The following is a 19,574-nucleotide window of genomic DNA, read 5'->3' as shown; positions in this document are numbered from 1 at the left end:
ATCCTATTATCCTCCAGGTGCTTACAAACTGATTGTTTCATAATTTGTTCCAGTGTCTTTTCAGGTGTTGAAGTTAGGCTGACTGTCTATAATTCCCTGTGTCTCTTTGTTCTCCTTTGTTAAAGATAGGTACTATGTTTGCCCTTCTCCAGTGCTGGCAACCCTGGCAAGGGCTTCATGCTCCATCTCTCATAACAGAAAGATGTAGATTGAGGTTCTCAGGTACCAAGACACAGCCTGTACCATGCGATGCTCCAAAGCCTCGAGAGGAGCAACCAAAGAAGGAACCCTGATAGAGACTCCATGACTATGATAGCTCTCTTGTCAGAGGCTAGATTCTATACAACCCATGTGGCAATATCCACAGTGCGATGCTAGCATCAAAGTGTCTCAGCATTCCTATGGAGTTTAAGTCTTTGTGGCTTCATGCACATCTGTGAAACCATTCACTGGATTACATCTAAAACCTCTGCAGTAGTAGTCACGGAATTCTTAGGGTGGCCTGAGGTACCCATCTACATTTCATCACTATTTTAGCTTTGTGGACTCTACAAAAGACTCTGCAGAACAATCATCATCAGTTTGCTGAAGCGTAAACCTATTCGACTGGTTTGTAAAGCTTTCTCCAAATCTATCCAAATCCTAACAAGCAATACTACAGTGGTTATTATGACAACTGCCAAAGAGGCAGACATGTCAGAATCTGCAGTAAGGGAGCTCCATTAATTCTTCATCTGCTAGGGAAAGACAATGTCTTGCCAGACTTCTTGACCAGAGTTTACAATCTACAGCATAAGTGGTCCTGCTAGACGTACTTCTTCATCAACTATTCCTCTATCGGAGCAAGACCCAGGTTGCTCCTTATGTCACTGTCAGAAAGACAAAGACTGATTGACATCTCAGGATACACTCTGGGGCAAAAAGGACCCAATATCACTGACAGATGTCTATGCTGTTCTCCTGGACTGGTGTCAGGAGTTCCTCTGCACATTCCTTCTGATTCAATTGATCCAGAAAGTCACTTAGGGTATGTCTACACTACGAAATTTGGTCAATGTTATAGAAGTCGATTTTTAGAAATCGATTTTATACAGTCGATTGTGTATGTCCCCACTAAGCACATTAAGTCGGCGGAGTGCGTCCTCACTACCGTGGCTAGCATCGACTTACGGAGCGGTGCACTGTGGGTAGCTATCCCACAGTTCCTGCAGTCTCCGCCGCCCATTGGAATTCTGGGTTAAGCTCCCAAAGCCTGATGGGGCAAAAACATTGTCGTGGGTCGTTTTGGGTACATGTTGTCAGTCGCCCCTCCCTTCATGAAAGCAATGGCAGACAATCGTTTCACACCTTTTTTCCCAGATTACCCGTGCAGACGCCATACCACGGCAAGCATGGAGCCCGCTCAGCTCACCATCAGCACTGCTGTTGTGGGCAAGTCTACTGTGAGGGCTGCTGTGATCCAAGTAGCCAATCCAATCATTGATTTTCTGTTATCAAGGGCAGTGACTCTGGGAAATGTGTGGGCCTTACTAGATGTTAGGTGCATCATATTCCTGTCCTTTGTCACTGGTGAAGAAGTCTTGCAGCTGTATATTCCCATCTGGTATGCGCTGTAACACCCCATAGCACTTCTGTGGTTGACACATGTAACAGCCCCAGGGCTCTTGCTCTTTTGCCTTGGCCGAGGTACCTTGCCCTACCAGAACCTCCAAGCATTCGACACAGAAGCACCTGCAGCATCTGGCATATATATACACAGCAGCAGCTCCTTGCTTTCACAGCAGACGGTGCAGTAGGACTGGTACCCATCCTCATCGGGCATGTAGAAGAGCTCCAGGAATTGAGCTCTGCAGGTCTGGCAAAGTCCCCCCTCAAACAGTGGGTGGAATGTGGCTGGGTTTTTTCTCCTGCACGATAAGGCTCCTGTTGTTGTTTGTGACTTCAGAAACCATTTGCTCTTTGCTCTGGTCCTCCTCCACCCACTCCTTGCTGTTGTTGCCAAAGTTAGTCTTTAGTCAGTTGGCTGGCAGTTCAGGGAATGTCTTCCCTGCCCGGTTCCTAGCAACCTCCAGGGCATGGTGTACAGCTTGTCAATAAGAGACCAGCTTATTAAACGTGGAGTGGTTGAAATGCTGCCTAAAAGCCATCAGACCCACCAGCTTGTCTGCTGAAACCTCGGAGAACTTCCCATCCCCAAACCATTGCACCCAGCGCATTCCAGAGATTGCCTGACTATTGGATGTGACTCTGTAGGAGACGATGATTGCAGGCCACCAGGAGAAGCCTTTGATCTTCCCCCACACGAGTGCCCCAATTCCAAAATCTTTCCCATGCTGGTATTCCACCACTTCCCCTGCAACTCTGCTCTCCTGCTCCCCAGCAATGAGCTCGGGGGATCCATTCTGGTCCTCCGGGGTGCTGCTCTGGGAAGACTCCTTGGAATCCTCCTCAGTGAGGTTGATCAGCGATGCCTGGACAGACATGGCCATCCTCCTCCTCGAGCACTGAATGGGAGCCAGAGACTACAGGTCATTCTCTTCTTTAAGAGATCTCATGGAGATTCAGTCCTGCCTGGAATACCATGCGAGCTGGAGACTTCTGCCTCAGGCTGCTCTCCCAGCCGGCAGTACCATGTGGTCGCACCTACCCCAGCCTACCTCATGAAGCCTGGACAATAGTAAGGAGCAGTTCAACTATAGGCTGAGCAAGTGCAGATTGATGGTAGAATGTGCCTTTGGACATTTAAAAGCTCACTGGCACTGTTTGCTGATTAGGTCAGACCTCAGCACAACCAACATTCTCATTCTTATTGCTGCCTGCTCTGTGCTCCATATCCGTGACAGTAAGGGGGAGACACTTATGGCGGGGTGGGAGGTTGAGGCAAATCGCCTGGTGTCAGATTTTGAGCAGCCAGACACCAGGGCAATTAGAAGACCACAGCAAGGCATGCTGCTCATCAGAGAGGCTTTGAAATTCAGTTTCATGACTGGCCAGGCTTCGGTGTGACAGTTGTGTGTGTTTCTCCTTGATGCAAACCCACCCCCTTTGTTGATTTTAATTCCCTGTAAGCCAGCTACCCTTCCCCCTTCAAAATAAAGTAACTATTGTTTTGAAAAGATGCGTTCTTTCTTTATGAATTAAAAAAAATGAGATAACGGACAAGGTAGCCCAGCTGGGATGGGGGAGGAGGGAAGGATAAGGCCACATTGCTTATTGAAGCCACACTAAAAATCAAACTGTCTGAAGGACAGCTCCTGTTGCGTGGGCCAACCTCTGGAGTGGAGTGGCTGGGTGCCTGGATCCTCTCTCCCCGTGTTTTTGGGCATATGGGTGAGGAGGCTATGCAACATGGGGAGGAGAGTAGGTGGTTATACAGTGGATGCAGCAGGGGTCTGTGCTCTTGTTGGCTTTCCTGCAGCTCCATCATGTCCGTTTACTCCACCAACAGATGCTTCATCATGTCCATTTGCTCCCCCATTAGCCTCAGCATCGCGTCCTGCCTCCGTTCTTTGCGCTTACTTAATTCTTTCCTGGTCTCTGTCACTGAATGCTTCCATGAATTAAGCTGTGTCCTATCAGTGCGGGAGGACTGCATGAGCTCGGAAAACATGTCATCGCGAGTGTGGTTTTTTCGCCTTCTAATCTGTGATAACCTCAGGGACAGAGATGATAGGGGGAATGTAGAAACATTCTACGCTCTACGATTCTGGGGGGACTGCATGGTCACCTGTGCTGCTGAGTGCTGCTGAGTTTGCCACACTGACCAACAGGAAATGAAATTCAAAGGTTCCTGGGGCTTTTCCTGTGTACCTGGCTAGTGCATGGGAGTTCAAAGAGCTGTCCAGAGCGGTCACAATGGAGCACTCTGGGATAGCTCCTGGAGGCCAATACCATTGATTTGTGTCTGCACTACCTCAAATTTGACCCAGAAAGGTTGATTTTAGCGCTACTACCCTTGTCAGGGAGGAATACAGAAGTCAATTTTAAGAGCCCTTTAGGTCCATGGAATGGGGTTGGTTGTGTGGATACAGTCATTTTTAAATTGACCTAACGTGGCTAAATTTGACCCAACCCCGTAGTGTAGACCAGGGCTTACAAACCTGAAAGGATGGAATTAAGATGCTGTTGATAATTCTGACATAACAGTAGTAGGCGGGGTTTTTTCCCCCAACCTTCTGCAACTGATGTCAGAATCACATGTCCTGCTCCCCAGTCTATCAGCTCCCTTGTGTCTGGGTTGCAGTGGGATTCTACACACAGATCAACACACCCTGACAGCTCAACTTCTGGAATGTTGAGAGCAGTAGATAATGTTCTTCTGAGATCTGAAAGATCCTACTGGGAAGCAGGAAGACTTTCACCAAACAATCCTACTTGATTACATGGAAGAGATTCTCTACCAGAGCAGCTCAAAGGGGAGTAGAACTGAGACTGACTCCTTCAATCTGGGAGAGGGGTAGATATCTCCCTCTGTTTATTTTTTATCCAAGGAGAGGGAGTTCAGCTCTCCCTTTACTTTGCCTCTGGTACACTGCAGCTCAGTGCCTTGATCCTAATTTCAAGGAGGGTGACTTCCCCTCCCAACACCTAGGGTTCCATCTACATAAAGTCTTGTTGTTCAGGCCTTCTGCTCATGAAGGGATTCCACCTGAAATGCTTGCCAACTTTCATTTTAAGGTAGAAAACATGTTTTCTCTAACCAAAGGCATCAAACTGTGTCAAAAACCGAACATTTCATTTTTCTTCTGCTTGTAGCTTAAAAATAGCCAAAATATTTTATCAACTTTACAAAAGATTTTTCAGCCTTAGAACTTATATACTAATCATATTTCAGCTTGGAATGACTTTTACAGAAAAAAAAAAGACCCTTAAAAAACAAGGTTGTGCTGATACAACATTAGCTATCCCACTGTGAAGAGTGTGACTATACTCTTAGCTTGAACTAAGAATGAGATTGAACAATTGGTCACATGAGGCTATTTTAGCTGCTCAAAACTCCACAAAGATAAAAGATGTAAGCCTGAGAGTGTGAGGGGAGAAACACTGAGTATGACTAGGCAATGATGCTGTTCTGTAAAAATAGAACATCTGTATAGACCACTGTCTGGCACTGATTTATGGCAAGGTAATTCTGTCTCTCACTTGGAAGAGTAAATTACATTTCTGTTCAAGATGATGTGGATCAGCCTTGGGGCCTGATTCTGATCTCACAGACTTTGGTGTAAATGAGGAGTAACTCTAGTGAAGACAAAGGGTTTGTGCTGGTGTAAAACCAATAGAAGTGAGATTAGAAACAAATCCATTGTGTTTTGAGTTATGGTCATTCAAATTGGACAAATGGCCCAGATCCTCAGCTATATTAAAGCTCTGTCCATTGTAGATGGAAGTAAGATATGAGTCAGTTTCTGTTCTGAAAAATAAAAGCAAGGAGATTAAAAGTACAAACACTGAACAAAACACTTACTGGATGCAACTGTGTGGGGCATCGTTCTCCCTCTTCTCAGCTATCCCCAAGTGTGTGATACTACACCCAGTCATTCAAGCAGGTTCTCCTTCACAAGTGAATAGACAAACAGAAAACAGTCTTTTAATTCACTCTTTGTTCTCAGGCTTCAGGGTCACCCTGCCCAGGGATCTCAAGCACCCTGTTCCTGGCAACTTCCCATTTCTAGTCAGCTCAGGTCCATTCCTGAGCAGCTTCAAACAGCTTGAAACAGGATGTCAGTTCTCATGCTTCTGAGCAGCTTCAAACAGGATAGGTTAGTTCTCATGCTGTCACTTGGACTGCGGAAAGGCAACTGAATGTATTATGTGCCTCCAGCGCTGTCTCCCTTTGCATCTGGCCCCTGGCTCTAGGGACTCACTATAGGAGTCAGCTACCCCCCACCATGGCTTCCTTTCCCCTGGCACTGCCACCACTATCACATCTCTGGCCTGGCCTTTAGCAGCCCTTTATAGGCTCAGGTGTAGCTTAGCCCCTTTTAATTGGCTGAATTGGGCTCACTTGCTGTGACAGAGGGAACTGGGCCCAGTCTACTAACAGAGACCAATTACCCTGTAACCGAGGATAATGAGAGAACTGAAAAGTAAGTCCAGAATGTCCAAATTGACATTAATTCTTTGATCAGACCCTTTTGGCTCAGTATCTTAAAGAAGAGTCAGAGTAGGAGGAGAAGAATAAACCCTTGAGAAGGTGATTCAGTTCCTTGTCATAACAATTTCAGCAAATTGTGGTATTTCAACCAGAAGAAAAGGAATAGGAAGAATGCTGAAGAAACATGAGTCATTTCTCACGCAATGGAGTGTCAAGTTCAGAAAGGTTATGGATTAGATTTTCTCTCATACCCAAATTGCCCCCATACTGAGACCTGTAACATTCTAAAGAAAGTGACAAAACTATTGGAGATTTGTGGACTGGCTGTTTATCGCCTCTTCTTGCAGAAATCTAGCATAACAGCTATGAGAAAAATGATTTGATAAGTGTCATGAGAACAACAGTAGGGCAGAGATTCTATATTTGTTGTCTCCATGGTATTCTGATGCCTCTAAATATACAAAAGAAGCTACTTCTATCATTACAAACCTCTGAGCAGCTTCAAACAGGATAGGTTAGTTCTCATGCTGCAGAGAAGCAACCGAAAGTATTATGCTTCTCCACGATGTTCTGTCCTTAGCCAAAACTGGTGTGTTACAGGGTAGGGTGCCTATGAGGGAAAGGAGTTTGGAGGCATCCACTCACAATCCACTCAAGCCTGAAAAGACCTCTATTTATTAGATTTTTACAGGTTATGAATCCAGTTTATCTGAGGCAAACATATTTGTGAATTTCAAAGCAGTGTGGTTCTGTTGGGGGGGGGGGGGTCACTAGCACATTAAATCCTGGGCCCAAGTGCTGGAGGAAGACATGAGAACCCTGGAGTGGGCGCCATCCATGCCAATAAAGTTGGAGCTGTCCCGGACAGTGCATTTCATGGGGGCATTTAGGCTGCTTATCAATGAGATGTGCTAGTGCAATACCATAGCCAAAGCTACTCAAAGTAATACATCCCCCACCAATGGCAGCTTCCAACAGCTCATTCTTTAAATGCACTGTTGGCCAGATACAGGTTTCCTTCCTTCTCTCATAATATGAAATGTTCTCCCTAAATTTAAACTAGTTGGAGGAGGAGGGAAGGTAACATTTGGTCCTGAACAGTCCTTCGTCTGAAAGCTGATTGATATCATGGCTAAAAATGAGTTCCATATACCACTGGAAAGGGAAGATTCACAGCACTTCCAATGATAGTTGGAGAGCTTGGTGTAGTGTTATAGTTTTAGTGGCACTCCTCTTGGGGAATATACTTATAACTCGTGGCTTCATCACTCATGAGTAATGTGGACATCCTAAAATGACCGCCAGTAAATTTTTTAATAAATTATTGTTCTTATTCAAACTTTCCAAAATACTGACCATTATAATTATCTGAAGCAGTCCTCTCCTTTAAAGTGGTTGGATTATTAGCTCTTGTCCTAAATTACTCATGAGGGGCAAATTCTGCTTTCAAGGGCAGATCCTCCATGGATCCATATGGGAACAGCACCATTTAATTCAATGGAGCTATGCCCATTTTCACCCAGAGCTGATTTTGTCATTTCTTATACTTTTGTAAAATCCACTGAAGCCCTCAATGAATTTGGCCATACGTTTAGTTGAAAATCAGTCCAGTTTTACCCTAGATTTAGTTTCAAACCAGAAAAATGGCTCTTTCGAAAACAGAAACCGTTATTATCTTAATAAACTTTTTCTTCCTAAACCATTTTGTCCCTGCCAGCAGGTAGGGGATCTTGGGGGACAATTACTGCACTGGTGGGGTGCAAAATAAACTTTATTAAGAAAATGCAAAAACAGGGAAACTCTAATAGTGAGGGGTTTGGGGTTTGTTAAGGTAGACAATTGGGGAGGGGTTTCTTTTGGCGAACAGTAAGGGGGTTTCAATAGTGGGGTACAATACAGTAGGATACAATACAGTGGGTAACCAATTAACACAGAAATATAAATGTAACAGGTAGCTAACAATTTCTATGTAAAGGGTGTGTTACAGCAGCATATAACCAACTAACAGTTATGGATACAGTATGTTAACTAGCAAACAATTTTAGGTAAAAATGTGTCACAGTGGTGTAAATGTAGAATGTGAGGTGTATCAGAGAGAAAAAGGGTAACCAATGGGGTTTTATGCTAGATTGAGATGGGGGAAGAGGAGCACGTGGTGGAGCAGCAAAGAGACTGTAACAAGTCAGAGAGACACAGAGAAAGACCGGGCGGGGGCGGGGGGCAATGAGAAGACAGACCTAATCACAATTATACAGAACACAGCAAAATCTTATCTATGATCTAACTTAATGAAGACTACACAAATTAGCAAGTAACAAAACACAATGCAACAATTCTCTAAGCCTAACTTACAGAGTACAATGCAAACAATTTTCTAAACCTAACTTAACCACAGCTATGCAAAATGAAATTACAATTTATCTAGACTAAAGGCTAAATCTAACCTAATGGGTGCACCTTATACTAGGGGTAGTTCCAGAGGGCAGAATGGTGTATGCCCAGGATAGAGTTCAGGGAGTGGTGACTACAGCAGTGGGGCGGCTGCAAGCAGGCTTATTTCTAGCAGCAAAGGCATTGCAGAGCTAAAAGCAGATTACAGATACAGACCAAGGAGTTAGCTTGGATCTGCCTGCTGGGGAAAGAAAGCCAGCAGCTAAGGCAGGGAGAGTTTGCAAGAGGGCGTTCTTACCAATCCCCAAAGCAGCAGCAGGAACAGCAGCAGCATCAGAGGATGCAGAGAGGACTCAATTCGCTTACAATAATCAGGAGATCTCCAGGCAAAATTCGTTGTTTGTGGGAGGGGAGTTTAAAAACGGGGGTACGCTCAAAAATGAGAGGGGGAAAAGAGGGCCCCCCAAAGACCCCTAGCTGATCAGACCAGGTGGCAATGCAGTAACCTCTCCGAGGTCTGATCAGAAAATGTCTGGTTATAAAGGCAAACTTAGGCAGTTTCCCGCCAGTAATTTTGATTGGTTCCCCTTCTTACAGGGAGGAGAGAAGGCAGGGAAAGACTGCAGGTAGGCATAGAACATGTCTGGGCAAGTTCTGAGCCCCCAGGTATGACTCATATGCTCAGCTATGTGGCTACTTTAGGTCTTGCATTCCTGGGCAGAGCACCTCTACACCGAGCCCAGGTCTGAACAAAGGAGCCAAAAGCCCCTCTCCCTGAGCAGAGCAATGGCTCCAGTTAGTCTGCACAAGCCATTTCCATGAACAGCAGGGCCAGGCTGTGCCCTTTGTTAGCCCAAGGCTGGGAGGGGTGGCCACACAGAACAACAGAAAGGAGAGGAAAAAAGGAATGCAGCAGGGGGGACAGCTGTAACAGACACATTTAAAAAAAAAACAAAAAAAACCAAATTTTATTACATTTTACTAACTGTGACTCTCTATGGAATATGGGAGGCACTTTATGACATTGATACCAATATTTTAACGTTGTAATGAATTGTGCCAGATATGCCGTTTAAGGTATCTGTGAAAATGTTTTAATTTGCAAGTATGATTTTGGTTTTATGTTTGTATTACCTTTGTGTTATGAGTTATAGATATGTATGGTATATCTGTATTTCCAAACTTGTGATGTTTCTGGATGACACCTCCAGACAGATTGGCATCAGCACTGAGCCCGTTAGATGGCTCATCAAGTGTCATCAACTGTAAAATGAATCCATTGAAAGGAACAAGGGAATACATCTTATGAGTCAGCAAGGCATGTGATATAATCATGGGGAGAACTCTAAGGCTTTTCCATGACATGCAATGTAAAGCCTGTGTTTGGAACAAAGGAAGTACAAGCCACATGGCAAGAGAAATATAAAAGGCACCTGCATCTTCTCTGTTTGGTCTTCATTCCTGCTTCTGACCTCTGGAGTAACTTTTCTACAAACAAAGCTCTGAACAAAGGACTGAATGACCCATCCAAGCTGTGGCTGTGTTCCAGAGTGACTTTCAAGCCAGCAAACTCATAAATACTGCTAAGAACCTGAGAGATGGACTTTGAAGTCTCTGTATGTATCTGACTGCTTTACCATTTAACCACTCTCTGCTTGTTCTTTCTTTTTTTCTTTATAATAATCATTTAGTTTTAGATGCTAGAGGATTAGCTGGCAGTGTGGTATTTTGGTTAAGATCCAACCTAATACTGAGCTGGCAATGTGGCTGGTCCTTTCAGGTTCAGAAGAACATTTTGTATAGTGAGAGAATTTTTAAATAACAAAGCATCTATGTATTTTTCTCTGGATCAACTCATCAATGGCAAATTTTGAAGCAATATCTGGGAGCATCCTCTCTGACGACACTGAAACCACTGAGTGCCACACGATGGGAAAGTTGAGTGGAGGCGATAAAGCCTGTCAAACATCAAATTGGGAAGATAGATGATGCCATAGTTGCCATTACGGAGGATAATGCTATGAAAGGAACTGTTCATGGGAGAACAGTGGCAGAGGGAAATGGAATCAGCAGACCGCACTGTCACCAGGCAAAGGTAGGTCTACGTGATTGGGGATTCCATACTGAGAAGGTTGGACAGGCCTGTGACCAGGGCCGATCCGGAGAACAGAACGGTGTGCTGTCTACCGGGCGCTAAAATACGGGATGTGGACCTGCAGTTGAAAAGGATCCTAAAAGGAGCAGGTAAGAACCCGTTGATCATCCTTCATTTAGGAACAAATGACACGGCTAGATTCTCGCTGGAGAGAATCAAGGGAGACTATGCCAGGCTGGGTAAGACGCTCAAGGAAATTGAGGCTCAGGTGATCTTCAGTGGGATTCTACCTGTCCCTAGGGAAGGGCGACAAAGGGGTGACAGGATTGTGATGATAAATAGTTGGCTCAGGGAGTGGTGCTATAAGGAGGGCTTTGGGATGTATGGGCACTGGGAGGCTTTCGGGGACAGAGAACTGTTCTCACGGGATGGGCTCCACCTGAGTAGGGAAGGAAATAGACTTCTAGGAGGGAGGCTGGCTCATCTGATCAAAAGAGCTTTAAACTAGGTATTGGGGGGAGACGGTTGGGAGATGTCCAGGCACTCTCCACGCCAAATTTAAACATTGAGAGGGAGGACAACAGGATAAGAATGGATATAGCCAGAGGGAGGGGTTTGGACATAAGGAAGAGGGCGGGGGGATGGATACTATACCAATAGGTCATACTGGTGGTACTGTGTCCCTACCAAATTGGGTAACAAAGGTGAGAGAAGCCAAACAGCAAAAATTAGGATGTTTGTTTACCAATGCGAGAAGCCTAGGTAACAAAATGGAGGAATTGGAGCTCCTGGTCCGAGAATTGAAACCGGATATCATAGGAATAACCAAAACATGGTGGAACGGTTGTCATGACTGGAGTACAGGTATGGAAGGGTATGTGCTGTTTAGGAAAGACCGAAACAAAGGTAAATAATGAGGTAAACTGTAATGAAATAACTAGTAATGGAATGGATAATACGGAGTCTGTTTGGGCAATGGTCACATTAGGGAAGACTATTAGAGCCTCCCCTGGGATAGTGATTGGGGTGTGCTATAGACCGCCGGGATCTAGCCTGGATTTGGATAGAGAACTCTTTAATGTTTTTAAGGAGGTAAATATTAATAGGAACTGTATGATCATGGGAGACTTTAATTTCCCGGATATAGATTGGGAAACAAATGCTAGTAATAATAATAGGGCTCAGCTTTTCCTAGACGTGATAGCTGATGAATTCCTTCATCAAGTAGTAGCTGAACCAACGAGGGGGGATGCCATTTTAGATTTGGTTTTGGTGAGTAGTGAGGACCTTGTTGAGGAAATGGTTGTAGGGGACAACCTTGGCTCGAGTGATCATGAGCTAATTCAGTTCAAAATAAATGGAAGGATAAACAAAATTGCATCTGAGACTAAGGTTTACGATTTCAAAAGGGCTAACTTTACTAAATTAAGGCGACTAGTTAGGGAAGTGGATTGGACTAACATAGTTAGGGATCTAAAGGCGGAAGACGCCTGGGATTATTTCAGGTTGAAGTTGCAGGAGCTGTCAGAGGCCTGTATCCCAAGAAAGGGAAAACGGTTCGTAGGTAGCAGTTTTAGACCGAGCTGGATGAGCAAGCGTCTCAGAGGGGTGATTAAGAAAAAACAGAAAGCATACAAGGAGTGGAAGATGGGAGGGATCAGCAAAGAAACCTACCTTATTGAGGTCTGAGGGTGTAGGGATGCAGTGAGAAACGCCAAAAGCCGGGTAGAGATGGACCTTGCGAAGGGAATTAAAACCAATAGTAAAAGGTTTTTTAGCCATATAAATAGGAAGAAAACCAAGAAAGAAGTGGGACCACTTAAAACTGTAAACGGAGTGGAGATTAAGGATAAGCTAGGCATGGCACAATATCTAAACGAATATTTTGCCTCGGTCTTTAATGAGGCTAATGAAGGGCTTAGGAATAGTGGCAGAGTGACTGTTGGGAATGAAGGTGCGGGGTTGGAAATTACAGTATCCGAGGTAGAAGCCAAACTTGAACAGCTTAACGGTAGTAAATCAGGCAGCCCGGATAATCTTCATCCTAGAATATTAAAGGAATTGGTGAGTGAAATTGCAAGCCCGTTAGCGATAATTTTTAATGAATCTCTAAACTTGGGGGTTGTACCGTTTGACAGGAGATTAGCTAATATAGTTCTTATTTTCAAGAAGGGGAAAAAAAGTGACCCAGGTAACTATAGGCCTGTTAGTTTAACATCTGTAGTATGTAAAGTCATGGAAAAAATATTAAAGGAGAGAGTAGTTACGGACCTTGAGGTCAATGGCAATTGGGACAAATTACAACATGGTTTTACGAAAGGTAGATCGTGCCAAACCAACCTGATCTCCTTCTTTGAGAAAGTAACAGATTTTTTAGACAAGGGAAATGTGGTGGATCTAATATATCTTGTTTTCAGTAAGGCGTTTGATACGGTACCGCATGAAGAATTACTGGTTAAATTGGAAAAGATGGGGATCGAAATAAAAATCCAGAGGTGGATAAGGAGCTGGTTAAAGGGGAGACTGCAGCGGGTCGTATTGAAAGGTGATCTGTCGGGTTGGAGGGAGGTTACCAGTGGAGTTCCTCAAGGTTCAGTTTTGGGTCCGATCTTATTCAATCTATTTATCACTGACCTTGGAACCAAAAGTAGGAGTGGGTTGATAAAGTTTGCGGATGACACGAAGTTGGGAGGTATTGCCAATTCGGAGAAGGATCAGGATATCATCCAGGGAGATTTGGATGACCTTGTAAACTGGAGTATTAGTAATAGGATGAAATTCAATAGTGAGAAGTGTAGGGTTATGCATTTAGGGATGACTAACAGGAATTTTAGTTATATGCTGGGGACGCACCAGTTGGAAGTAACGGAAGAGGAGAAGGACCTAGGAGTCCTGGTTGATCGCAGGATGACTACGAGTCGGCAATGTGATGTGGCTGTTAAAAAAGCTAATGCGGTCTTGGGATGCATTAGGCGAGGTATTTCTAGTAGAGATAAGGAGGTGCTAGTCCCGTTATACAAGGCATTGGTGAGACCTCATTTGGAGTACTGTGTGCAGTTTTGGTCTCCCATGTTTAAGAAGGATGAATTCAAACTGGAACAGGTACAAAGAAGGGCCACTAGAATGATCCGAGGAATGGAAAGCCTGTCGTATGAAAGGAGACTTGAGGAGCTCGGTTTGTTTTCCTTAACCAAAAGAAGGTTGAGAGGAGATATGATTGCTCTCTTTAAATATATCAGAGGGATAAATACCAGGGAGGGAGAGGAATTATTTCAGCTCAGTACTAATGTGGACACAAGAACAAATGGATATAAATTGGCAGTCGGGAAGTTTAGGCTTGAAATTAGACGAAGGTTTCTAACCATCAGGGGAGTGAAATTCTGGAACAGCCTACCGAGGGAAACAGTGGGGGCGAAGGACCTCTCTGGCTTTAAGATTAAGCTTGATAAGTTTATGGAGGGAATGGTTTGATAGGATAACGTGATTTAGTCAATAGGTCAATAACGTGCGACCACTGGTAATTAGTACCGAGGGTCAAGGTTGGGATATTGAAAGTCTTTTTCCTGAGTGTCTGGCTGGAGAGTCTTGCCCGCATGCTTGGGGTTCAGCTGATCGCCATATTTGGGGTCGGGAAGGAATTTTCCTCCAGGATAGATTGGCAGTGGCCCTGGAGGTTTTTCGCCTTCCTCCGCAGCATGGGGCAGGGGTCGCTTGCTGGAGGATTATCTGCTACTTGAAGTCTTTAAATCAGGATTTGGGGACTTCAACAGCTGAGTCAAGGGAGAGAATTATTTCAGGAGTGGGTGGGTCAGCTTTTGTGGCCTGCATCTTGTGGGAGGTCAGACTAGATGAACATAATGGTCCCTTCTGATCTTAAGTTCTATGATTCTATGATGAACATACATAACTTCAAATTTCTGTGTGGCTTAGTGTTGTGGCATGTCATATTGTTTGAAATAAATGTTGTAAGCAAAACACTCCTAGGTGTTAACCTTGACATATCTGGAGCCATGGAACAACTGGACAAAGCAAAGTTATACCTACAGTCTTACCAGTCAGATGACGGATTTCAAAACATTCTGAAGAGTGCACAGAAGTTGGCAGAGGAACTTCACACTAAAGCTATTTTCCCACCCATTCATGAATACAAGAATCACCAAAGAAGAAGACATTTTGATTACAGGTCATGGGATAATCCCATAAGAGACCCAAAACAAAAATTCAAAGTTGAATTCTTCAACCAGGTGCTAGATTGTGCAATACAGTCAGTTGAAGAACATTTCATGCAGCTCAATGAACACGGCAGTATATTTGGGATGTTGTATGATATTCCAAAACTCCTCACTATACCTGAAGAACACCTAAACCAGCAGTGCAGGGCACTAGTGACAGTGTTGACCTGTGCGATATTGATGTGAGTGATTTAGGTGATGAACTGAAAGCCCTTTCAAGATACATTTCAGCAGGATCAACTCCAAAGGCTGTTCTGGGGAAATAAGATGACCACCCTCTTTTCAAATGCTTTTGTTGCTCTGCGCATACTTCTAACACTTCCTGTAACAGTTGCCAGTAGAGAACTCAGCTTCTCCAAGCTGAAGTTAATAAAAATACCTCTACTCTCCACAATGGCACAGGAGAGGCTGGTTGGCCTTGCAACCATCTCAATAGAGCATGAGCTGGCCCAGACTGTGGACCTTCAGGAAGCAGTTCAAATCTTTGCAACCAAGAAGGCAGAGAAAGCACCACTTTGATTATTCAAACAGATAAAAATACCAGTATTTACTATGCAGACAAGAAAAGTTACATTTGCTGTTCAGGCGTTTGAAAGTTAAGTGTTACTTAAAATTTTTGAACAAGACATTTTAAGTTGTTAGTGCTCCTTTACTGGGGTAGGTAGCAGAACAGTACCATGAGAGGAGTGGAACAGGAAGAAGGCAGAATCGAGACCTTTCAAAGTTTTGGCCCAAGTGAGGGGGCATGGGAGCATCATTTGAGCTCCCTGCCTCAGGTGCCAAAATGTTGTGGGCTGGCCCTGTGTTCATAACACTGATGTTGATGCTCCCCAGCTTGTGCTTGCAAGTTTCTGGAGCAGGTTGACCCTTGTCTTCATCTTAGCAGCTACCTTCTTCAGATGGTCATGGAGGTTAGCAAGATAGGTTGGAGTGGGGTCATAGTGTTGCCACAGAAGGTCACTTTCACGGTGTACTTAGCATTCCTGTTATCAAGATGGAATAAATAAGAATTAAAAAAAGTATTAAAAAGGGTTATTTTTTGTCACTAAAGTAAGCAAGTATGACTCTGGATACACACAGATCTATTTGATCAGAAGATGAAATTTTCACAAAATCACTTATCAGAGAAGAACCACACTTTAAATTATATTATATTAATTTCTTTAGCATACATTTAAAAAAATGTATTACCTCAGCTTTGTGATCCAGCATTTTTGCTTGTAAATAATTTTGGAGTAATAAAAGTTGGACACCTGCTTTTTTGTGCAGAATGGATACAGATGATAGTGAGGAGTGCTTGAGAGAAATGCTTTTTCCTTTCACCCTTATCAGAATCAGGAATGCACCTATTAGTATTGCAGTAAACCTGGGAATCTAACTGGATCTTTTCCTTCCTATTAAAGCTGGATAAAATTCCTTTAGCAACAACTCTGTACATGTTTTACTTCTAACAAATATAAACAAGTCCCAGATAAAATTTTGTGCTCACCAGAAATTTTGGTGACATTTCTGACCTAGATCAATGCCAGTACAAGTTATGTCCACCACTTCTATCCATGGTCTCCTATGTCCATGGTGGAATCATTAATTTTAGTATTGCTTGTTTTATGTAATGCTAGCAATTTCTTGTTGTACTTTTCAACAGTTAGCAGCCATTTATTCTGCTTGTCTTTCTGGATGGACTGTCTCCTATTTTCCATTTTGTTTTCTTGTTATTATTTCAGATCTGTCTGCTCATTGTCAAAGCCCATTTTTATTGTACAATATAGCTTTTGCTCATGTTATTTCTCTCTGAGCCATATGTTACTGATGGATGCACTGACTACAGATTTCATTATTTATCAGGTTAAGAGAAGGAATACTCTTCATATTTATTTTTATATTTGAAAATCCACTTGAAGTTAAATGGTTTCTTTCTCTACCTGTCTTCCATTGTCTGATTTCTATCTAACCCAGGTGGCTGTTAAAGCAGATATATTGTTCTACTTTTCAATTATCTTACCAAATATGCTGAGCTGGTTATTTCTCTCTTTGGGATGGTTGACAATGATCAATGGTCTTCGTTTTGCTCACATTAATTTTCAGTACATTTTTCTGTCATTCCTAATGATTTACTCTATCAATTTTCCCCATATATTTTGAGTAAGAGCCGGATAATATTGCTGAATGCGCTACAGCTACTATCCACAGTTGCCAACTTTCACACAGTAAATAAGCACCCCAACTTTCACAGTAAGACAGAAATCAAGCTAAATCCAATGCCAAAACAAGCCAACCCCTTAGAACCCCAACACTCTATGTGACTAGATCCCCGCAACGTGCAGTCTGAGACTGTGGCGGGCCCGCTGTGCACCTCGACTCACTCTCCCCCTTGCCCCTGCTTGCCCCTTGCCCCTGCTTGCCAAGAGCTGATTAAAAAAAAAGAAGCAACAAACTACAACAAGCTACAAGCCAAACAAACAACAAGCTACAAGCAAAAAACTAGCCAACAAGCAACTCACAAACCAATTAAACCAAAAACAAGCCTTTGAAAGGTATTCTGGCAAATCTTTAAGCAGCTGTGCAGAGATGATTTTCTATATCTTTTTTCCCTTGTATAAGCTCAGCTATTTAGTCAAAACATTTATTTAACTAGGTAAAGTCTAATTTGCAATGATGATCTATCTACAATAGTTCAAACTGCAGTGCATGCAATTTCTGGGCTATTCAGCTCTCTCTTCTGTTCACAAAGTACCTGAGAACAGACTTTGCTTTTTATCAATTTACCGCAGTATTTGATGGATGGCTTATGTGAACTTTGTTCAGCCCATAGATTTCTCAAAAATGATATGCCATGGCTATTGCTTCCTGATTCCATAGTTAGCTACATGTGCTGTGTGATTGGTCATACCAGGTGGACAACTTGCTCCAGATATGGTAGTAACAGGTTGAGGAGTAGGTCCATGTGAGTTTTATGAAGGTACTTAAATATGTGCAGGAAAGATCACATTTTTCTTATAGCTTCCTTTCAGTATTTAACACAATAAGGAAAGAGCTTTTTAAGCATAGCTACAATATTGATCATTCTTACAAGTGTCTTATCAGTTCCTTACCCATCTGATCCTTACACATCTGAAACCAGGCCTTTTAAACAAGGCTTGGGGAAGGATTAGCCTCAGGCTTAGATCAATGGTGTCAGCAGATGGATTTGGTGCAGGGAGCATAGCCCATTTAGTATGATGTCATTATCCCCCACCAGTTCTATGTTTTGTGAAGTGCCCAGGTCCAGGCTGGAGGTGCAGTGTTTCACTTTTGCTGGGTGGAAAGCATTCACATTAGCTTTCACTATCCCTCCACCCATATGTAGGGCAATAGATACTGAGGGATTAGAAAAGATCATTCTCTCTCCTTCAGAACAGGCTGTATTCATCTATACCCCGTGCATCATGTCCACAGCAGTATTAAGTATAGCTGTTTGGGAATTTTTCAACAAAACATTTTTTGTCAGAAAATCTGATTAATCAAAAGTGAAACTTGTCACAGGAACAGTTTTGATTACACTTCTGGTGGGGATGTTTTTCAAGTCAAGGATGGAATTTCTAATCAAAGTGAGAGAAAATGAGAGAGACCAGAATAGCTAACAATTCAGTGGTTAGGACTAGAGCTGAGCAAATAACTGATTTTTTTTTAATTCAGAAGCCAACATAAAAACAAACACCCAAACCAATTTTTTTCAAACACTTTTGTTACATTGAAAAATTCAAAAGTTCACTTTGAATTGATCTAATTTTGGTTAACTAGAAACAAAATTTGTTTTGAATTTTTGTTTCAATTCAGTCATTTATAGATGTTTTTCAGCTGTTCATGGTTTTTGTTTTTTAACTGGACAAATTGCAAAAACATCATTTCAAAATGAAAAGTTGAAACAAAATTTCAAAATGGCCTTAAGAGAACATTTGAATATGAAAAAGTCAAAAAGATTTTTTTTAAATGGGTGAAACTAAATTTTTAGACTTTGTCATTATTTTCTTTGACTGAAAATATTTGTCAAATTCAACCCAGATTCACAAATGCTTTTGAAGCCCCGGAAAATGCATTTTTCAGCTAAATTATTATTCATCAAAAATATTTTGTCTAGCTCTAGTTAGGACCTGGGATATGGAAGACCAATGATCAAGTCCCTGCTACAAATTAGGCTAGGTAAGTGTCATAACCATAAGGTTATGGGTTGTTTTATGGTAAGTATCTCATGAATGCACCTAAAAGTCTCGGTTTTGTATTGATGCAGAACAAAACCAAATTCCAAAGCCTGAAAAATTTCATACAAGGAAATTTGTCTTTCCAGCCAGCCTTTCCAGTATTAAGCAATGTGGCACCACAGTTTGCACATTTTCTGTCTTACCTTGCTAGAATCTGTTATTCTAGTTGGGGCTGGGGTGGCGGGGGAGGTGAGGGGGAAATGGAGTACGACATTTTGTGAAGAGATAAAGAGTAAAATAGAAGAGGAATGGTGAGGATCCCTAATGGAAGTCAGCATAAACTCTGGCAAAGACTCTTCTACCTGCCAATCTTACTGAGTGAGGATACAGAATGTCCATTTAATGCTAAAGGCAAGTTATATGCATCTCGCAGAGACTATAACCCATTGATTCTATCGTATTCTCTTTTTTAAAACAAAATTAACAGTGGTGTTACCCCTATTTTATCTGTTTGCATGGACTATTGAGGATGCTTTATGTTTTTTTTTTACTAATTTGCCTAATATACCTCCTGAGAGAAACAT

At 42.7% G+C, this 19,574-nt stretch overlaps 1 pseudogene; it reads right to left on the bottom strand.

Annotated features, from left to right (window-relative positions):
• Nucleotides 1–1,529: 1,529 nt before the first annotated feature.
• Nucleotides 1,530–19,574, bottom strand: part of LOC120400550 — a 65,103-nt pseudogene continuing 47,058 nt past the window's right edge.

Source organism: Mauremys reevesii, linkage group 3 (assembly GCF_016161935.1).
Source record: "Mauremys reevesii isolate NIE-2019 linkage group 3, ASM1616193v1, whole genome shotgun sequence".
In the NCBI taxonomy this organism is placed as follows: domain Eukaryota; kingdom Metazoa; phylum Chordata; order Testudines; family Geoemydidae; genus Mauremys; species Mauremys reevesii.
This window is presented reverse-complemented; position numbering and strand designations above follow the sequence as displayed.